The sequence below is a fragment of the Sinocyclocheilus grahami genome, unplaced genomic scaffold (assembly GCF_001515645.1).
Source record: "Sinocyclocheilus grahami isolate Dianchi unplaced genomic scaffold, SAMN03320097.WGS_v1.1 scaffold531.1, whole genome shotgun sequence".
Classification (NCBI taxonomy): domain Eukaryota; kingdom Metazoa; phylum Chordata; class Actinopteri; order Cypriniformes; family Cyprinidae; genus Sinocyclocheilus; species Sinocyclocheilus grahami.
Window position 1 is genome coordinate 1,097 of NW_015505710.1, and position 17,618 is coordinate 18,714.

A 17,618-nucleotide genomic window follows, 5' to 3' on the forward strand; every position below is an offset into this window, starting at 1 on the left:
AGTCTGGGATGGCAGCAACAGCACTTAATACTATCACACACACGCACAGATTGGGTTTCTGCAAAAAGACTCAGGAACTTGACAGGGTCTTTACAATTACTATTTTTAACCGGATATACCATATTAAAAACAAGACCAGCTACAGTGTGAAAACACTTGATCATTGTGATGAAATACAGAGCATGCTTATTTCAATAATTAAGTTAATGTGAGACTTTGAGTTTTGCTTTCATTGAGTTGGCCAGTGAGTCTTCACATACTGATAAAACACGAAACCACCATATGATCAGAGTTCATCTTTTTTGTGCTTTGTTAGAGGTTTATAATATATATATATACAGTGGGGAAAAAAAAGTATTTAGTCAGCCACCAATTGTGCAAGTTCTCCCACTTAAAAAGATGAGAGAGGCCTGTAATTTTCATCATAGGTATACCTCAACTACGAGAGACAAAATGAGAAAAAAAAATCCAGAAAATCACATTGTAGGATTTTTAAAGAATTTATTAGCAAATTATGGTGGAAAATAAGTATTTGGTCAATTACAAAATTTCATCTCAATACTTTGTTATATACCCTTTGTTGGCAATGACAGAGGTCAAACGTTTTCTGTAAGTCTTCACAAGGTTTTCACACACTGTTGCTGGTATTTTGGCCCATTCCTCCATGCAGATCTCCTCTAGAGCAGTAATGTTTTGGGGCTGTCGCTGGGCAACACGGATTTTCAACACCCTCCAAAGATTTTCTATGGGGTTGAGATCTGGAGACCGGCTAGGCCACTCCAGGACCTTGAAATGCTTCTTACGAAGCCACTCATTCGTTGCCCGGGCGGTGTGTTTGGGATCATTGTCATGCTGAAAGACCCAGCCACGTTTCATCTTCAATGCCCTTGCTGATGGAAGGAGGTTTTCACTCAAAATCTCACGATACATGGCCCCATTCATTCGTTCGTTTACACGGATCAGTCGTCCTGGTCCCTTTGCAGAAAAACAGCCCCAAAGCATGAAGTTTCCACCCCCATGCTTCACAGTAGGTATGGTGTTCTTTGGATGCAACTCAGCATTCTTTCTCCTCCAAACACGACAAGTTGAGTTTTTACCAAAAAGTTATATTTTGGTTTCATCTGACCATATGACATTCTCCCAATCCTCTTCTGGATCATCCAAATGCTCTCTAGCAAACTTCAGACAGGCCTGGACATGTACTGGCTTAAGCAGGGGGACACATCTGGCACTGCAGGATTTGAGTCCCTGGCAGCGCAGTGTGTTACTGATGGTAGCCTTTGTTACTTTGGTCCCAGCTCTCTGCAGGTCATTCACTAGGTCCCCCCGTGTGGTTCTGGGATTTTTGCTCACAGTTCTTGTGATCATTTTGACCCCACAGGGTGAGATCTTGCGTGGAGCCCCAGATCAAGGGAGATTATCAGTGGTCTTGTATGTCTTCCATTTTCTAATAAGTGCTCCCACAGTTGATTTCTTCACACAAAGCTGCTTACCTATTGCAGATTCAGTCTTCCCAGCCTGGTGCAAGTCTACAATTTTGTTTCTGGTGTCCTTTGACAGCTCTTTAGTCTTGGCCATAGTGGAGTTTGGAGTGTGACTGTTTGAGGTTGTGGACAGATGTCTTTTATACTGATAACGAGTTCAAACAGATGCCATTAATACAGGTAAAGAGTGGAGGACAGAGGAGCCTCTTAAAGAAGAAGTTACAGGTCTGTGAGAGACAGAAATCTTGCTTGTTTGTAGGTGACCAAATACTTATTTTACAGAGGAATTTACCAATTAATTCTTTAAAAATCCTACAATGTGATTTTCTAGACTTTTTTTCTCATTTTGTCTCTCATAGTTAAGGTATACCTATGATGAAAATTACAGGCCTCTCTCATCTTTTTAAGTGGGAGAACTTGCACAATTGGTGGCTGAATAAATACTTTTTTGCCCCACTGTATCCTAATTATTCAGACCCTTTGCTGTGACACTCGTATATTTAACTCAGGTGCTGTCCATTTCTTCTGCTCATCCTTGAGATGGTTCTACACCTTCATTTGAGTCCAGCTTTGTTTGATTATACTGATTGGACTTGATTTGGAAAGCCACACACCTGTCTATATAAGACCTTACTGCTCACAGTGCATGTCAGAGCAAATGAGAATTATGAGGTCAAAGGAACTGCCTGAAGAGCTCAGAGACAGAATTGTGGCAAGGCACAGATCTGGCCAAGGTTACAAAAAATTTCTGCTGCACTTAAGGTTCCCAAGAGCACAGTGGCCTCCATTCCTTAAATGGAAGACGTTTGGGATGACCAGAACCCTTCCTAGAGCTGGCCGTCCGGCCAAACTGAGCTATCGGGGGGGAAGAGCCTTGGTGAGAGAGGTAAAGAAGAACCCAAAGATCACTGTGGCTGAGCTCCAGAGATGCAGTCGGGAGATGGGAGAAAGTTGTAGAAAGTCAACCATCACTGCAGCCCTCCACCAGTCGGGGCTTTATGGCAGAGTGGCCCGACGGAAGCCTCTCCTCAGTGCAAGACACATGAAAGCCTGCATGGAGTTTGCTAAAAAACACCTGAATAAGATTCTCTGGTCTGATGAGACCAAGATATAACTTTTTGGCCTTAATTCTAAGCGGTATGTGTGGAGAAAACCAGGCACTGCTCATCACCTGTCCAGTACAGTCCCAACAGTGAAGCATGGTGGTGGCAGCATCATGCTGTGGGGGTGTTTTTCAGCTGCAGGGACAGGACGACTGGTTGCAATTGAGGGAAAGATGAATGCGGCCAAGTACAGGGATATCCTGGACGAAAACCTTCTTCAGAGTGCTCAGGACCTCAGACTGGGCTGAAGGTTTACCTTCCAACAAGACAATGACCTTAAGCACACAGCTAAAATAACGAAGGAGTGGCTTCACAACAACTCTGTGACTGTTCTTGAATGGCCCAGCCAGAGCCCTGACTTAAACCCAATTGAGCATCTCTGGAGAGACCTAAAAATGGCTGTCCACCAATGTTTACCATCCAACCTGACAGAACTGGAGAGGATCTGCAAGGAGGCATGGCAGAGGATCCCCAAATCCAGGTGTGAATAACTTGTTGCATCTTTCCCAAAAAGACTCATGGCTGTATTAGATCAAAAGGGTGCTTCTACTAAATACTGAGCAAAGGGTCTGAATACTTAGGACCATGTGATATTTCAGTTTTTCTTTTTTAATAAATCTGCAAAAATGTCAACAATTCTGTGTTTTTCTGTCAATATGGGGTGCTGTGTGTACATTAATGAGGAAAAAAAATGAACTTAAATGATTTTAGCAAATGGCTGCAATATAACAAAGAGTGAAAAATTTAAGGGGGTCTGAATACTTTCCGTACCCACTGTATATACACAAGCTATTGAAAAAAACAGTGATACAATGGCTCATCTAATGCATAGGTACATAGTCAATCCACTCCTCTAACTTGCTATAACCTTGATCAATGTGTGTAACCATAGTAACAAATAACAATAATAAATTAATGATTAAGGGCTAGATTTACAAAACAGGGCAAATTGTTTTCTTTGGTCATACAATGCAGTCACTCTCTTTTATAATGCAATATGAAACTGAATTTAGTGCTCCAATCAGGCCCGGCAACTGCACTCTGCTGCTGCGTAAAGACAGAAAGCAGAGACTGTGCAGAGAGATGCGTCTAGGTGTGAGTAGGTCAGAGTAGGTGTGTGTTAAGTATATAGCGGGAGAAGGGAAGGCTAAAAATCAATATATTCAGAGCAAGATGTCACAATGGCCAATCACGGCCAGCTCCTGTCACCAGTGCCATCGTGACATGGGTATTTAGAGCTTTCTAATTGGTCACACTGTGCAAAGACATCGAGAGAGTCAAAATGACAACTGACAATAGATCCACTCTCGCTGTCAAGTTACAAATCCACAGACCGCCCACATCCTCTACCCAAGGTGCTTCAGTTATACAGTGCAACAAAAAATGTGGTTTGAAACTCACAGCTCCCTTTGGCTTCAATACGAAGACATGCTGTCACAGCTGGCCAATCAGTGGCAAACGCTGGCTCTATGAACTCTTCATTTCTGTGAGTAGGCGTGAGAAAAAGCAACGGGGGGCGTACGTGTGTATCTGAGAGCGACCTTACTTTCTTTCTCTACTCTGGATTGTCATTCTGTTTTCCTGGCCGGGGGTTTAGGACCCTCCCACATCCCCAACAAAAACCGGAATACCTCTTTGCTCCAATTAAAATTTCTTTGGCACAACCTCGCTGCAGTTATCTTTTCACTTTGTATCTGTCTGAGGAAGACGCATATTTTTTAAGAATTCTCTTCTGCTCACTAAGGCTGCATTTATTTGATCCAAAGTACAGCAAAAACTGTAAAATGTTGAAATAGTTTTACTATTTAAAATTGCTTTATATTTGAATAGATTTTAAAATGTAATTTATTCCTGTGATCATACATGGGTAAATTTTCAGCATCATTACTCCAGTCTTCAGTGTCACATGATCCTTCAGAAATCATTTTAATATGCTGATTATCAATATTTAAAACAGTTGAGTAAATATTTTTTTCAGGATTCTTTGATGAATAGAAAGATCCAAAGATCAGCATTTATCTGAAATAAAAAACTTTTGTAACATTATACACTATTCCATTCAGTATCATTTTTATTAATTTTTTGGGAAAGAAATTATAGAAATGAATACTTTTATTTAGCAAGGATGCTTAAAATTGATCAAAAGTGATGATAAAGGCATTTATAATGTTACAAAAGATTTCGAATTCAGATAAATAGTGTTCATATCGATATCGGAATTATATCGTATCGACCGAAATGAAGAAATATATCGCGATATCAATTTTGGCCATATCGTCCAGCCCTAACCACACCCGATCATCACATTCAGGGTTCGTACGGTCATGAAAAACCAAGAAAGGTCATGGAATTTTAAAACAGCAATTTCCAGGCATGGAAAAGTTTTGGAAAAGTCATGGAAATCTATTTCACAATTCTCTGTATAAAAGAATTATGTTTGAGCAGGTCCTGAATTTGGATGCAGGATTGCGCATATATCGCAATACCCAATCCCGCAGCTTTCGACTTTAAAATGAGGGAAATTGCAGCAAAACATTTATTCAATATAGCATGTAGGTTTAGATAAGTAAATAAATCCACACAAACCATGAGATCAAATTAGTCAATTGAAAACAGCATGGGTGATTTAGCTGTACCGCGTCCTCTCTTTGACTTTCTCTTCACATCGGCGCATCTAGAGCTGCTGCACGCTGCGATACAAGACTTTAGCTCGTGTTTCGGTACAGTTGACAGAATTGTCACTTGCCTAATCGGTCATTGTTGCATCGTCACAAAAATTTATTATTTTTACGTCTTTTTAAGCCATTTGGTACTCACGCTTTTCTGTGCGCTCACAGTCACATCCAAAGCGCGCGTTGTGGTCAAATTGAGTTTGTTGCGCTTAAGTGCTTAAAGCTTGTTGCGCTTAAGTGACCAAATACACACAAAATGACGTCAAAATTGTTGTCCTCGCAAGTATCCTCATAACCACTGTCGGTTTCGTCTTAAGTTAATGTAAACAGTTGCGAAAGAAAACGCATGTGTATCAGTATTGGATCCGTGAAATAGGTCTTGTGCCAGCAGCCTGATAAAGATGTGCCGTCTGTCATTAATGTTAATCAAACAACAAAAGACAGAAAAAAATCCCTCACTGCTCTTGACTAAATAATGTTTTGTTGAATAACTTTAATATGTTAATTTACAGTTTATTCCATTTCTGTAGCCTATTTAAAACAGGTTTATATTTTAGAAAAAGTCATTAATATTTGCATCATTAATGATTTATCTTATCCACCCGCAAATAATCAGAATGCATTTTTTTATTACCCAACCCACCTGACCTGCGGATTATCCGCAGCGCTCGCGGACATAACCGCCATCCACGCATCACAAGTACACATTCACAGGGCTGGGTGGAAAAGTACAGTAGATGAATCTCTAGGCTAATGACTTTTCTGAAAGCTAATTGGACTCAGCTAAGCTGGAGTCCAAACAATGAGATGAGGCTGTAGGTGTTGGTCACATAATTTTTCCTGCAACTGTATTTTTTAATGGTGGAAAAATTAAAGGGCAAGTTCACTCAAAAATGAAATTGTCATCTGTTACTAATCCTCATGTTGTTTCAAACCCATAAGACTTTTGTTCATCTTTGAAACACAAATAAAGATATTTTTAACGAAACCTTCTGACTCTCCATTGAAAGGCCATTCCACCAAAAATACTTCAAAAAGTTTCTAAAAACATTGTAAAAGCAATCCATATGAATTCTTCTGAAGAGATTTTATTGCATTATATGATGAACAGATTTAATTGAAAATCTAATTTGGTAAATGAAGACTCAAATATACTTGTTTGACATGTGAGAAAAACCTGCATTGGTTCTTGTGCGTCAAGCAAGCACATTTGAGCCTTCATGTTTATATGGATTGCTCTTACAATATCTTTATAACATTTTGGTTGAATGGACTTAAATTGGAGGGACAGAAATATATAATCTAATTATATATTGAAGAAATTGAGTGGCTTCTATAACTAAAGTAATTGAATTTTCTTTTTAGAGCGACGTAACCCTTTAACTAGACAATGTTTTAGACAACACAGGCTACTTGTCATTGTTTTAATGATACAATTTGAGTATTAATAAGAACAGCGGCTGAAACAGGAAATTGTATTATACAGTAAAAACACTTCTGATGTCAAGTGGCCAATTTCATAACTGGTTCAAGCTGACAGTTAATTTTGGCTAAAGTATCATTGCATAGAGTTACTCACCAATAATTAACCATAACGAAAGATGGTAAGCAACAATACTCATTCTTATTCATCACTGAAATGTGTCTAATTGTTTTTAGATCCACAAAGATCTAATAGATTCAAATCTATTATGAAGCAAAACGGGGGGTACACTATTCCATTCAGTATCATTTTTATTAATTTTTTGGGAAAGAAATTATAGAAATGAATACTTTTATTTAGCAAGGATGCTTAAAATTGATCAAAAGTGATGATAAAGGCATTTATAATGTTACAAAAGATTTCGAATTCAGATAAATAGTGTTCATATCGATATCGGAATTATATCGTATCGACCGAAATGAAGAAATATATCGCGATATCAATTTTGGCCATATCGTCCAGCCCTAACCACACCCGATCATCACATTCAGGGTTCGTACGGTCATGAAAAACCAAGAAAGGTCATGGAATTTTAAAACAGCAATTTCCAGGCATGGAAAAGTTTTGGAAAAGTCATGGAAATCTATTTCACAATTCTCTGTATAAAAGAATTATGTTTGAGCAGGTCCTGAATTTGGATGCAGGATTGCGCATATATCGCAATACCCAATCCCGCAGCTTTCGACTTTAAAATGAGGGAAATTGCAGCAAAACATTTATTCAATATAGCATGTAGGTTTAGATAAGTAAATAAATCCACACAAACCATGAGATCAAATTAGTCAATTGAAAACAGCATGGGTGATTTAGCTGTACCGCGTCCTCTCTTTGACTTTCTCTTCACATCGGCGCATCTAGAGCTGCTGCACGCTGCGATACAAGACTTTAGCTCGTGTTTCGGTACAGTTGACAGAATTGTCACTTGCCTAATCGGTCATTGTTGCATCGTCACAAAAATTTATTATTTTTACGTCTTTTTAAGCCATTTGGTACTCACGCTTTTCTGTGCGCTCACAGTCACATCCAAAGCGCGCGTTGTGGTCAAATTGAGTTTGTTGCGCTTAAGTGCTTAAAGCTTGTTGCGCTTAAGTGACCAAATACACACAAAATGACGTCAAAATTGTTGTCCTCGCAAGTATCCTCATAACCACTGTCGGTTTCGTCTTAAGTTAATGTAAACAGTTGCGAAAGAAAACGCATGTGTATCAGTATTGGATCCGTGAAATAGGTCTTGTGCCAGCAGCCTGATAAAGATGTGCCGTCTGTCATTAATGTTAATCAAACAACAAAAGACAGAAAAAAATCCCTCACTGCTCTTGACTAAATAATGTTTTGTTGAATAACTTTAATATGTTAATTTACAGTTTATTCCATTTCTGTAGCCTATTTAAAACAGGTTTATATTTTAGAAAAAGTAATTAATATTTGCATCATTAATGATTTATCTTATCCACCCGCAAATAATCAGAATGCATTTTTTTATTACCCAACCCACCTGACCTGCGGATTATCCGCAGCGCTCGCGGACATAACCGCCATCCACGCATCACAAGTACACATTCACAGGGCTGGGTGGAAAAGTACAGTAGATGAATCTCTAGGCTAATGACTTTTCTGAAAGCTAATTGGACTCAGCTAAGCTGGAGTCCAAACAATGAGATGAGGCTGTAGGTGTTGGTCACATACTTTTTCCTGCAACTGTATTTTTTAATGGTGGAAAAATTAAAGGGCAAGTTCACTCAAAAATGAAATTGTCATCTGTTACTAATCCTCATGTTGTTTCAAACCCATAAGACTTTTGTTCATCTTTGAAACACAAATAAAGATATTTTTAACGAAACCTTCTGACTCTCCATTGAAAGGCCATTCCACCAAAAATACTTCAAAAAGTTTCTAAAAACATTGTAAAAGCAATCCATATGAATTCTTCTGAAGAGATTTTATTGCATTATATGATGAACAGATTTAATTGAAAATCTAATTTGGTAAATGAAGACTCAAATATACTTGTTTGACATGTGAGAAAAACCTGCATTGGTTCTTGTGCGTCAAGCAAGCACATTTGAGCCTTCATGTTTATATGGATTGCTCTTACAATATCTTTATAACATTTTGGTTGAATGGACTTAAATTGGAGGGACAGAAATATATAATCTAATTATATATTGAAGAAATTGAGTGGCTTCTATAACTAAAGTAATTGAATTTTCTTTTTAGAGCGACGTAACCCTTTAACTAGACAATGTTTTAGACAACACAGGCTACTTGTCATTGTTTTAATGATACAATTTGAGTATTAATAAGAACAGCGGCTGAAACAGGAAATTGTATTATACAGTAAAAACACTTCTGATGTCAAGTGGCCAATTTCATAACTGGTTCAAGCTGACAGTTAATTTTGGCTAAAGTATCATTGCATAGAGTTACTCACCAATAATTAACCATAACGAAAGATGGTAAGCAACAATACTCATTCTTATTCATCACTGAAATGTGTCTAATTGTTTTTAGATCCACAAAGATCTAATAGATTCAAATCTATTATGAAGCAAAACGGGGGGGAAAAAACACAAAAAAATATTTTTATGCATTTACTGTAAAAATGCATCCAGGGATATTAAGAATCAATATCAGATAACAATTTAAATGAAGACTGTATTAAGTTAGAACATATATCTATTTTTACCCAGTTGTACATCGCAATGAAATAAAACTCCCCTTATTCCGACTCATTTTCTAGTCTAAAGTTAAATCAAATCAGCGTCAGGGGAGGGGAAAAAAATGACAGCTCTCCAATTGGCTAAGAGAGTCATCGATCACGACGGCCCGTGTCATTACCGTGACAGAGCTGCGCTCAGCAATTCAGCTCATATTCTGTTTGAGCAGAGTTCAGAGGGGGACGAGGAGCACATCGAGCGCCCGCTGCACAATACACCTGATTCTATACAGTAATGCTCTCATCTCTCTCTGCCAGCTCTCCAATCAATGCCATTCAGCTTCAATCAATTCTTTTATACCCTATTCAATGGATGGGTTATTGGGATTACTTACAGTATAGACAAAGAGCCTGTAAGCATATGACAAACAACAGAAGGCAGCTCTCAGTGTCTTTTTATTCAGTTACATAAAGTATTTTTTACTGTGCCAAGTCATTCTCATTATTTGATATCCAGAGTTAATACCCACAAGCTGTCAGTGATACATTCAAAAAAATGAAGCAGAGTGAATAAGAACTAGGAACAGAGAGGCAGATGATGACAAAGGTCGACAAATACACGCACTGATGCAATCTCAACTGAGCAAACAATATCAACTCAAGATAATCCCGCTGCACTCATGGTGTCTCTCTTATAAAACGCAGACTCCAGTGTCTACATAGGTGAGTGTTAAAGTCCCCATGAAATCAAAATGAAAGTTTTTTGGGTGTTAGTATCAATATGTTAGTCTTAAGGTTATCTATAAGGCAGTGTGCTCCAAAACAGTGACAAAATTCGCATTTAGAAGATATAAGCATTCAAAGCTTACAGTTCGTCACTTCCGCCAAAACGGCTCAACGATCACATGCGCGAGTCGTCACAGACAACACAATGTATCGGGAGTTATTTGAATTCTACACAGAATGCTATATTTTATAGCAATATGGATGAGATTATGGCTGGCATACCCTGTCAAATGCAGCTTTACGGAGCTCAACGGCTCTAGCCCAAGCTGTGATATAAACGAACGCTATTGGCTATTTTAAAAAGGGGCGGGGCTGCTTGATATGTCCCGCCCTGTCTTCCGGTTTCAGTTAAAATGACATCAACACAGAGTAAGGCTGCGTGTTTCTAAGCATTTCAGGGGATTTTTAATGGAAACCCGGCTGCATATTCACACCGACAGAGATGTGCGAGAGGACGACATCAAAGACCTAGAGAGCTTGTATTCTCTACGGAGATCTGGCCCATAACCTGCCCTGAAAGTGTGCATGTGCTTTCGGCAGCGTTCGCTTGAGAGAGACACATAAAAGCTCCTCTTGGTGCTGGGGTCAATTACATTTAAATTTGACCAGCTCAAGAGGTGCACTAAGGGTCAATACACAATTCAAACACAAGCATACTCAGCAGATTTTAAAAAAAGCCTAGTTAGGCTAAGTAAAATGTGACTTTCTGAGCCCTCCAAGTAAGGATGAAGTGATTGTGTGGATCAGTCACAGTGAGGTTTGGATAGCTGCTCTGCAGGACTGACAGAAAACACTTGAGTTTTTCATTCACTGTAGTGGAATTAAGACTGTTACCATGCCAACAAGCCACTCGGGAAGTGAGAGGTGAAGATTGTTGAGATGAGGTGCTAATGAATAATGATGATAAATCTGATAAAAATGAGTGATGTACAAGGTTCACACTATTAATTCTGCATCAGATTTGTACTGTATATTAAGAGGGAAATCAGTTTGTTAAAAGTTTCAGGCTTGAGATAAGAGTGAAACAATGAAAAAAAGAAAGAAAGAAAAAGAAAAACAAACATTTGCTGCTGCAAGGCAGATTTTTTGGCAGATTTATACTTGCCCTCTTGATATGTTTACTGCCACCATTACAAAACAAGAACAACATTTTAAAAGAAAAAAAAAATTATTTTTATTGTACAAAAATAGCTGGAATTCTATTATAATTTGATTTGTCATATCAAAATACACAAACATTTTTACTAGAAAATGTTTCCATATGGTGATTTATTTATAATGGTCAAACCATTTTAACTTCATTTTAAACTTTAAAATTAAAAAAAATTATGTGAAAGACATTTAATATTAGTTCGCTACATAATTTTACCATGTGACACATTTTATCAGCAGAATTCAAAACAATGTTCAATACATCACAGAAAACCAAATTCTTATTATACAGGGTCATCTGCATTTTTAAGCCTTGGAAACCATCCCATTTAAGAAAAATTAATGAATGAAATAATTAATGAAAGAATGCATAAATGAATTAATAAATAAATAAATAAAACTAATTTAGGCCGATTATCCATAGCTGATTTATAAATTCAGGATTATTTCAGTGATCAGTTCAAAAAACAACCAACAAAAACACTTACTTCTTGCAGCTGGTCTTGATAAATCAGTGCACTAGTTGATTTGTCCTGGGTGGAAGTGTGAATCTCAGCGTGTGTTCAGACACCTGTAATGAGGACAGAGAGGACATGCGGTGAGGGTTTGATAGAGGACTCCTGCGCAGTTGCGTCACTTTTGCAGTCAATATTTACACTCGCTCATTTGCGAGGTGTCTCTGTCTCAGACAGTCCACTCTTCTCTCCTAGACTATGATCTGAACATCACTGAAGAGCTTTGTGTCTGTTGATGTACATGTATTGACAAACCATGTACCAATAGGAACCCAGCCCTTGACCAATTACAGTCCATCACACATGATTCACACTCAGACAGGAGAGAGATCTAGGAATAAAACACCTTCAAAAAGAGGTGAAGGTAAAGTCTTTTAATGACTCTCTAATGGGAGGTTTGATCTCAGACACTGAAGCTGGCCAAAGGCAAAGAGTGGATGAGACATGTGCATACATATTTTAATCGACTAGCTGGTGGACTACCTGAATGGCTAGCTGACAAGTCAGTACTAGAAAAGTCATGTATAAATAGACTGGGCCATGTCCACCAGACTCTAAACAGATGCATTTCTAAAAATATATAATTGCGAAAGTTATTTTTAAACTATAATACAGTATAAATGTGAATATAGTAATAACAATCATCATTAAAAAAAAGACATAAATACAAGACACATTTAGCAATGAAAATTAAGGGGATAAAGTTAAATTGCTGTAAACATAAAACACACACAAAAAACAATAATAATACATAAAATATAAATAAAAAAATAATAAAATAAAACCAAAAATAAAATAAGGGGAGTAATTGTTTACTGAATTTCTTATGAAAAACATGATTTATTATTTTTTTTCCATTTGGTTTTGGAGTATAATGTATCCTGACACACACCTGGAAAGTGGCACACCATTGTGGATTCTGCATAATAACAGATCATTGCTCGCAGCAGGCGATCTGAGGGCTGATAGAGATCCTTTTAAATCTGTTGAAGGTGGTGAATTTGTACATAAGCGGTGCTTTGATGGCGATGGAAACGGTGCTTTAAGGACAATGAATTGAGACATGCAACTTTTTGGACACAGTAACAGCGCAGCATACTAAAACATTCACTGAGATGTTGCAAATCCCAAATATTTGCTTCAAAAGCATAAAAACATCATCTTCCCTAATCAACTAGCTGGTTGTTAGATAGCTGGTAACTAGTCTGCTTTTGAAACCTATCGATGATCAAAATGAGAAATTTCCCAAAATGCCCATCCCTAGTTGCACTGTAAAACCCTCTCAGAAGGCATTGCATTTTTTCCTTTATTCTCTTTAACGCACAATCGCTACATCCATAAACATGCAGACTGACTTGTCTTCAGTTGTTGTGTTGCATCTCACGTTGTTTGAGCGTCCCGCCAGGAGCGCTGCAAGACAAAGCACTGTAGAAGTTAAAAATAGTCTGATTTTTCGAATGCATCTCAAGACCCCTGCATTCTGTGCCACTGAATTTAGCTGTTGTATATAAATGCCCCCACTAAGAAATGAGTCAGAGATCAGGCAAACCTAAAACCAGACCAGATTAGATTACTAGGCATTCAGATAACCCAAAGACTAGTTGTATTTAAAAAGTAATATGTAGTTCTGCACATTCATAACATAGACATGGACAACCCAAGGTTAAAGAAGAGGGACGTCATTGATCCAACCCAAAAAAAAAACCTTCATCATTTAAACCAAACATTTACAAAAATGACATGTATAGTTAAACAGCACTCATCCTGTCTCTCCTTCTCATACACACAAAGCAACCTCTGCACAGTGTCAAAGTCCCAACAAGAGCCATGTTCCACTCTCCACTGCACTGACTAATTCAATATTGATAAAGAAACTAAACAAAACATGGCTATCAGCACTGGAGGATTCCCAGTAGCAACAGTGAGCAATCTCCCAACTCTACCCTCACTACATGTCTCTCCTTCCCATTTATTTCACTCTGTTTCCTGTACAGTCCTTGGCTTTCTCCAGTTATATTCAACATTATATTCCGATTACCATACTACCGCACCACTCAGTATTTCCACAGTATATTACAGTATGAAGGGGGATTTCACAAAACAATTGTCACTTGAATTGTATTTGAATTGTTTGCATAAAGAAAATGGATAAATTTAGCAGAATTAATTATTTTAGAACCATACTTTGCTGTACTGTGACAATTTTGAGGCAATTCGTGATAAGCTCTCCCCAATCTATAATTCATTCACGCATTATTTTTTCTTTCCTGTATTTAAACATTGAAACTAAAAATAGCATTAAAAATGCTTTCTTAAAATAATTTTTTTTAATTTGGTGTGAAGGCAGAACAATAAATGCTACCACAATGTTTTACAATTAATAATAATAATTATTTTATCATTTAAGTAATGAAAATTATTAGTATTTATTTATTTAGCATTATGATTGATAATGGGAATTTGGGAGAAGTTTTAAAATTTAATTGGCAAAAAAAAAATGTCATTACATTACAAATAATAAAAAAATAATTTACGTTTTAAGGGTGAAATATGATTTAGACATGTTCTTGGCAGATTTCCAGATATAATATCTGCTGTAATTTAACATCATTTAGACAGGATGCTTAGTGTTTAAGACATTTTAACCCCAAATGTAATCAATTCACAAATAGCATATTGAATGAATTTCATTACGTTTGAGTGACATAGTAAATAACAGTAAATGTGTAAATCGTGCAGTATGCAGCTCACTAGTACTCCATTCTACACACAGTGTCTACATCCATCTACGTGTCCTTTGCCATAGCCCACCCCTACAGTGTCCTCCCATATCAGCGTGACAGAACAGTGTCTATAATTCATGTAGGGTGTTAACTGATTGGCTAAAATCCCTAAGCCTGTAGACAGTGTGCTGATTGGCTGAGTATTTGACAGCAATGGAGACCCTTATGTCAGCCTGTAACAGCTCTGCATCATCAGGTCGGAACCGGACAAACTCCATCTACCCCCTCATTATGCAGTTTTCCACTCACTGCCAGTTTGCACATGCAAAAGCACACAGAAGCCTAGAGACCTAAAATTAACTTTCAAAGAAACCCAGCACTCATTTCTCCATCACTGCATCATCAAGCCAGCAGCAGCGGTGAGTGTGTGTGTAACAGTGTATGGATGGCTGTGACTCATTGCTCCGGCAGGAAATCGTGAGAGAGTGGTACGACGTCGACACCAGTCCATGTGCAACGACAGGTAGAAGATTAGAAAATGATCATATTGAAGATTGTGGAGGGCTGTGCTGGCATAACTCACAAATAAAAGATGAGTGGAGGGAGGAGCGATGTAATAAGCGAAATACCCTTTTAAGATGCTGCAATCCCAGTGACATTTCATAAGCGCTGCTTCCAATTTGTGGACTGCACAGGTGAGAATCGCGCCAAACTGGGGCCATGTGAATGATTTAATCATACTTGAAACCAAGCCACGTGTAAGAGAGATGTAGAAGAGAGCAACAGTCTCATCACAAATCTTATAAATCAGGTGCTCTGTGAGTCAAGGCGAACGGAGGGACAATAAAGCCTACTCAGAAAACACTTTAAATTCATCAGTGTGATATGTGAAAGTGAAAGAAACTATTTGTTTAAATCCTATAATAAAAAGACTGATAGAAAGGCATCACCACGGGACAGATATGGCCGGTTCAGCTCTCTCACACATCCCTGAAGAGCCACTCAGCCTCTCTGAAGGCATTTCATCATCTCTGCGAAGCAGAGGAGATAAAGCAAAGGGGAAAACCTGTTGTCATATAATCTCCTTATCCTGACAAATACCATCACTCTCTTCAGCACTGGACACAGCTTTTGCACACATCTGCCTCAAAGACAGTACATAACAGTACAACAGTGTAGAACCATCCATCCTCTAAACCACTACCCTTATGTAGGGTTGCGGGCAAAATGCAAAAAAAAAAAAGTTAAAAAAAATCAATCAATTAATTAATTAAAGGGGTCATATAATGCTGCTAAAAATAACATTATTTTGTGGGGCAAAATGCAAAAAAAAAAGTAAAAAAAAAATCAATCAATTAATTAATTAAAGGGGTCATATAATGCTGCTAAAAAATAACATTATTTTGTGTATTTGGTGTAATGAAATGTGTTTATGTGGTTTAAGGTAAAAAAAAACATTTTTTTCCACATTGTACATTATTGTTTCTCCTCTATGCCCCGCCTTTCTGAAACGGCTTGTAACACTCCAAAGAGAAAGGAAAAATTGAAAATCGCATCATATGCCCCCTTTAATTAAAAAAAGTTTGAAGAAAAATTAATTAAATAAAAAAAATCAATTATATTTTATTTGTAAAATGAGTATCTTTTGAAATATACACTTAGATTCAAAAATTTGGGATCAGTAAGGTTTTTTTTAAAGAAATTCATTTTATTCAACAAGGTTGCAATAAACTGATCAAAAGTGACACTAAGGACATTACATTTACATTTACATTTAGTCATTTAGCAGACGCTTTTATCCAAAGCGACTTACAATTGGGGGATACATAAAGCGATTCTTCTTAAAGAGGCAAACAGACATAAGAAGTGGTTGTAATACCAAGTTCTTAGACATTGTTCAAATAAGTACAAGCTAGAAAGAGAAGGAATAAATAAAGAGAGAGATACTTTTTTTTTATTTTATTTTTTTTTATATGATGAAGTCAAGTAGCTTCGTAAACATAAAACTATGTCTGCATTTGTGATCGGAGAAATGACAAACAACAAGCTTTACTCTACACTGCCCAAAAAAACTTGCTTTAAATATATAATATATAAAAACTCTTTAAATATAAAAAACTTACAGTTACTTACAGTCTTTGAGTCAGAACAGCCGGCATTGAAGTCTACTCTACCAGGATCAGTAAACAGTCCTCCATAAAATGTGCTGCACACAAATGTATATTTTGATTGAAGTGTTCTGGAACAGTGTTGTAAATACAACTTAACCACTGATTTCTAGTCGTGTCCATTTTTGGAAGGCCAAACAAACTAGTTTCGCTTTCACAACGAAACAGCGTCACACACGGCGGCCTTGAGTGAGCGGAGGACGGGGGATAAAGTGAGGAATGGCCAGCGGGCTGAGTGAGCAGAGGCGGCGGATTCGACGAATGAGGCTTGCAGCAACCACACGTGATGACCCCGCGCTGGACTCCGCTTCATCCACGGTGAAAGCCGATCCGGCGATCCACAGCGCAAAGTTGTAGTATTTCCTCAGCAACCAGCACGGATCAGCTCCAGGCATGACGAAGCAGATATCGTCCTCTTTTGGAAGGCCAAACAAAGTAGTTTCGCTTTCACAACGAATCACACAGCGCATTCACAACATGGCGGCAGCAACAATACTACAGCGAGAATAAAGTAAGAGGTGAATCTGTGCACAGACTGCACATGGACCTGTACACAGTCCTCTGCTGGTTCTTATGCTGTCATGTGCTCGTTATGTCATCTCAGTTGCAGAGCTTGTTGTTTGATAAAACACAGAAGGATCCCTGCTCATAGAAAATTAAGATCTAGTCCCTATGGAACATCACAACACGTTCGTTGCAAATGTTATGAGTTTTACTGGTGGCAAGGAGCTTTTTTTTTTTAGTGTATGCCAAGGAGAAAACAACTTCTGCTTTCACCAAAGCCATCCGGTTTCCAAATGCCAGGAATCTAAATCTGCAAATAGATTTTATAGGTCTCAAATTCTGAAAAGTATCAGGAGTTATATATATATATAT

The 17,618-nt window shown here is 37.8% G+C and overlaps 1 long non-coding RNA gene across 1 annotated transcript in view; it reads right to left on the reverse strand.

Moving 5' to 3' along the window:
* Positions 1 to 11,829: 11,829 nt before the first annotated feature.
* Positions 11,830 to 17,618, reverse strand: part of LOC107555319 (uncharacterized) — a 91,497-nt gene continuing 85,708 nt past the window's right edge. Inside the window, exon 4 of the long non-coding RNA XR_001605153.1 lies at positions 11,830 to 11,907. This is a non-coding gene — a long non-coding RNA (uncharacterized lncRNA). The remainder of the gene's footprint in view (positions 11,908 to 17,618) is intronic.